Source organism: Carcharhinus amblyrhynchos, unplaced genomic scaffold (genome assembly GCF_965287045.1).
Source record: "Carcharhinus amblyrhynchos unplaced genomic scaffold, sCarAmb.v2.hapA chromosome_133, whole genome shotgun sequence".
Taxonomy (NCBI): Eukaryota; Metazoa; Chordata; class Chondrichthyes; order Carcharhiniformes; family Carcharhinidae; genus Carcharhinus; species Carcharhinus amblyrhynchos.
In genome coordinates, this window is record NW_027649873.1 from 117,821 (window position 1) to 123,650 (window position 5,830).

Sequence of the window (5,830 nt, forward strand, 5' to 3'; positions counted from 1 at the left end):
AGCGACACGGAGAATCAGAGACTCAGAGACGCAGAGACACAGAGGCTCAGAGATGCAGAGACACAGAGGCTCAGAGACTCAGAGACTCAGAGACGCAGAGGCACAGAGGCTCAGAGATGCAGAGACACAGAGGCTCAGAGACTCAGAGACCCAGAGACACAGAGACTCAGAGACACAGAGACTCAGAGACACCGAGACACAGAGACCCAGAGACACAGAGACTCAGAGATTTAGAGACGCAGAGACACAGAGGCTCCAAGACTCACCGACACGGAGACTCAGAGACCCAGAGACACGGAAACTCGTAGACTCAGAGACTCAGAGACTCAGAGACACAGAGACTCAGAGACTCAGAGCACAGAGACCCAGAGACACCGAGACTCAGAGATTTTGAGACGCAGAGAAGCAGAGGCTCAGTGACTCAGAGACTTAGAGACGCAGAGGCACAGAGGCTCAGAGATGCAGAGACACAGAGACTCGGAGACACAGAGACCCAGAGACACAGAGACTCAGAGACACCGAGACACAGAGACCCAGAGACACAGAGACTCAGAGATTTAGAGACGCAGATACACAGAGGCTCAGTGACTCAGAGACTTAGCGACATGGAGAATCAGGGACACAGAGACCCAGAGACAGAGAGGCTCAGATACTCAGAGACGCAAGACGCAGCAACACAGAGGCTCAGAGACACAGAGACTCAGAGACTCAGAGACATAGAGGCTCAGACGCTCAGAGACCCAGAGACTCAGAGACCCAGAGACACAGAAGCTCCGAGACTCACCGACACGGAGAATCAGAGACCCAGAGACTCAGAGACGCAGAGACACAGAGGCTCAGTGACTCAGAGACTCAGCGACACAGAGACTCAGAGACATAGAGGCTCGGAGGCTCAGAGACTCAGCGACACAGAGACTCAGAGACACAGAGGCTCAGAGACTCAGAGACACAGAGGCTCAGAGACTCAGAGACATAGAGGCTCAGAGACTCAGAGACTCAGAGACATAGAGACCCAGAGACACAGAGATTCATAGATTCAGAGACATCGAGGCTCAGAGGCTCAGAGATCCAGAGACTCAGACACGCAGAGACACAGCGGCTCCGAGACTCACCGACACGGAGACTCAGAGAAACAGAGACACAGAGGCTCAGAGACACAGAGACTCATAGACTCAGAGACTCAGACACATAGAGGCTCAGTGGCTCAGAGACCCAGAGAAGAGACACAGAGACGCAGTGGCTCCGAGACTCAGAGACACAGAGACCCAGAGACACAGAGACTCAGAAACACAGAGACACGGAGACTCAGAGACACAGATGCTCAGAGACTCAGAGACGCAGAGACACAGAGACTCAGAGACTCAGGGTATAGAGGCTCAGAGGCTCAGAGACCCAGAGACTCAGAGACGCAGATACACAGAGGCTCAGAGATGCAGAGACACAGAGGCTCAGAGGCTCAGAGACTCAGAGACGCAGAGGCACAGAGGCTCAGAGATGCAGAGACACAGACCCAGAGACTCAGAGACGCAGATACACAGAGACTCAGAGACACAGAGACCCAGAGACACAGAGACTCAGAGACTCAGAGACACAGAGGCTCAGAGACCCGGAGACACAGAGACTCAGAGATTTAGAGACGCAGATACACAGAGGCTCTGTGACTCAGAGACTTAGCGACACGGAGAATCAGGGACACAGAGACCCAGAGACACAGAGGCTCAGATACTCAGAGACGCAAGACGCAGCAACACAGAGGCTCAGAGACGCAGAGACACAGAGACGCAGAGACTCAGAGACACAGAGACTCAGAGACTCAGAGACATAGAGGCTCAGACGCTCAGAGACCCAGAGACACAGAAGCTCCGAGACTCACCGACACGGAGAATCAGAGACCCAGAGACTCAGAGACGCAGAGACACAGAGGCTCAGTGACTCAGAGACTCAGCGACACAGAGACTCAGAGACATAGAGGCTCGGAGGCTCAGAGACTCAGCGACACAGAGACTCAGAGACACAGAGGCTCAGAGACTCAGAGACACAGAGGCTCAGAGACTCAGAGACATAGAGGCTCAGAGACTCAGAGACCCAGAGACACAGAGACTCAGAGACTCAAAGACTCAGAGACTCAGAGACACCGAGACACAGAGACCCAGAGACACAGAGACTCAGAGATTTAGAGACGCAGATACACAGAGGCTCAGTGACTCAGAGACTTAGCGACACGGAGAATCAGGGACACAGAGACCCAAAGACACAGAGGCTCAGAGACTCAGAGACATAGAGGCTCAGAGACTCAGAGACGCAGAGACACAGAGACTCAGAGACACAGAGACTCAGAGAATCAGAGACACAGAGGCTCAGATACTCAGAGACGCAGAATCACAGAGGCTGAGAGACTCAGAGACTGAGATTCAAAGGGGCGCAGAGACACAGAGACTCAGAGACTCAGAGACATAGAGGCTCAGACTCTCAGAGACCCAGAGACCCAGAGACTCAGAGACACAGAGGCTCAGAGACTCAGAGGCACAGAGACCCAGAGACACAGAGACAGAGAAACCCAGAGACACAGAGACTCAGAAACACAGAGACGCAGAGACACAGAGGCTCAGAGACCCAGAGCCTCAGAGACACAGAGACACAGAGACACAGAGACACAGAGGCTCAGAGTCTCAGAGATACAGAGACACAGAGACTCAGAGACTCAGAGACATCGAGGCTCAGAGGCTCAGAGACCCAGAGACTCAAAGTCTCGGAGACACAGAGACACAGAGACACAGAGACACAGAGACTCAGAGATTTAGAGATGCAGATACACAGAGGCTCAGTGACTCAGAGACTTAGCGACACGGAGAATCAGGGACACAGAGACCCAGAGACACAGAGACTCAGAGACTCAAAGACACAGAGACAGAGGCTCAGATACTTAGAGACGCAAGACGCAGAGACACAGAGGCTCAGAGACGCAGACACACAGAGCCTCAGAGACGCAGACACACAGAGACGCAGAGACTCAGAGACTCGGAGACCCAGAGACACAGAGACTCAGAGACACAGAGACCCAGAGACACAGAGATTCATAGACTCAGAGACACAGAGGCTCCGAGACTCACCGACACGGAGACTCAGAGACACAGAGACGCAGAGACCCAGAGACATGGAAACTCATCGACTCAGAGACTCAGAGACACAGAGACACAGAGACACAGAGACACAGAGACACAGAGATTCATAGACTCAGAGACACAGAGGCTCCGAGACTCACCAACACGGAGACTCAGAGACACAGAGACGCAGAGACCCAGAGACATGGAAACTCATCGACTCAGAGACTCAGAGACACAGAGACTCAGAGACACAGAGACTCAGAGACTCAGAGCACAGAGACCCAGAGACACAGAGATTTTGAGGCGCAGAGCAGCAGATAGACAGAGGCTCAGTGACTCAGAGACTTAGCGACACGGAGAATCAGGGACACAGAGACCCAAAGACACAGAGGCTCAGATACTCAGAGACGCAAGACGCAGCAACACAAAGGCTCAGAGACGCAGAGACACAGAGACTCAGAGACACAGAGGCTCAGAGACTCAGAGACACAGAGGCTCAGAGACTCAGAGACACAGAAGCTCCGAGACTCACCGACACGGAGAATCAGAGACCCAGAGACTCATAGACGCAGAGACACAGAGGCTCAGAGACATAGAGGCTCAGAGGCTCAGAGACTCAGAGACATAGAGACCCAGAGACACAGAGATTCACAGATTCAGAGACACAGAGACTCAGAGACTCAGAGATTCAGAGACATAGAGACCCAGAGGCTCAGAGATCCAGAGACTCAGACACGCAGAGACACAGCGGCTCCGAGACTCACCGACACGGAGACTCAGAGAAACAGAGACACAGAGGCCCAGAGACACAGAGACTCATAGACTCAGAGACTCAGACACATAGAGGCTCAGTGGCTCAGAGACCCAGAGAAGAGACACAGAGACGCAGTGGCTCCGAGACTCAGAGACACAGAGACCCAGAGACACAGAGACACAGAGACCCAGACACACAGAGACTCAGAAACACAGAGACACGGAGACTCAGAGACACAGATGCTCAGAGACTCAGAGATGCAGAGACACAGAGACTCAGAGACTCAGGGTATCGAGGCTCAGAGGCTCAGAGACCCAGAGACTCAGAGACTGAGACACGCAGATACACAGAGGCTCAGAGATGCAGAGACACAGAGGCTCAGAGACTCAGAGACTCAGAGACGCAGAGGCACAGAGGCACAGAGATGCAGAGACACAGGCTCAGAGACTCAGAGACACAGAGACCCAGAGACACAGAGACTCAGAGATTTAGAGACGCAGATACACAGAGGCTCAGTGACTCAGAGACTTAGCGACACGGAGAATCAGGGACACAGAGACCCAAAGACACAGAGGCTCAGATACTCAGAGACGCTAGACGCAGCAACACAGAGGCTCAGAGACGCAGAGACACAGAGACGCAGAGACTCAGAGACACAGAGACTCAGTGGCTCAGAGACATAGAGGCTCAGAAGCTCAGAGACCCAGAGACTCAGAGACGCAGAGACACAGAAGCTCCGAGACTCACCGACACGGAGAATCAGAGACCCAGAGACTCATACACGCAGAGACACAGAGGCTCAGTGACCCAGAGACTCAGCGACACAGAGACTCAGAGACATAGAGGCTCGGAGGCTCAGAGACCCAGAGACACAGAGACTCAGAGATTTAGAGACACAGAGGCTCAGAGACTCAGAGACATAGAGGCTCAGAGACTCAGAGACGCAGAGACACAGAGACTCAGAGACTCAGAGACACAGAGACTCAGAGAATCAGAGACACAGAGGCACAGATACTCAGAGACGCAGAGTCACAGAGGCTCAGTGACTCAGAGACTGAGATTCAAAGGGGCGCAGAGACACAGAGACTCAGAGACTCAGAGAGATAGAGGCTCAGACGCTCAGAGACCCAGAGACCCAGAGACTCAGAGACAGAGAAACCCAGAGACACAGAGACTCAGAAACACAGAGACGCAGAGACACAGAGGCTCAGAGACCCAGAGCCCCAGAGACACAGAGACACAGAGGCTCAGAGACTCAGAGATACAGAGACACAGAGACTCAGAGACTCAGAGACATCGAGGCTCAGAGGCTCAGAGACCCAGAGACTCAGAGTCTCAGAGACGCAGAGACACAGAGACCCAGAGACACAGAGACTCAGAGATTTAGAGATGCAGATACACAGAGGCTCAGTGACTCAGAGACTTAGCGACACGGAGAATCAGGGACACAGAGACCCAGAGACACAGAGACTCAGAGACGCAGAGACAGAGGCTCAGATACTCAGAGACGCAAGACGCAGAGACACAGAGGCTCAGAGACGCAGACACACTGAGGCTCAGAGACGCAGACACACAGAGACGCAGAGACTCAGAGACTCGGAGACCCAGAGACACAGAGACTCAGAGACACAGAGACCCAGAGACACAGAGATTCATAGACTCAGAGACACAGAGGCTCAGAGACTCAGAGACTCAGAGGCTCAGAGACATAGAGGCTCAGAGGCTCAGAGACCCAGAGACTCAGAGACGCAGAGACACAGAGGCTCCGAGACTCACCGACACGGAGACTCGGAGACACAGAGACACGGAAACTCATAGACTCAGAGACTCAGAGACGCAGAGACACAGAGACTCAGAGACTAAGAGCACAGAGACCCAGAGACACCGAGACTCAGAGATTTTGAGACGCAGAAAAGCAGAGGCTCAGTGACTCAGAGACTTAGCGACACGGAGAATCAGAGACACAGAGACC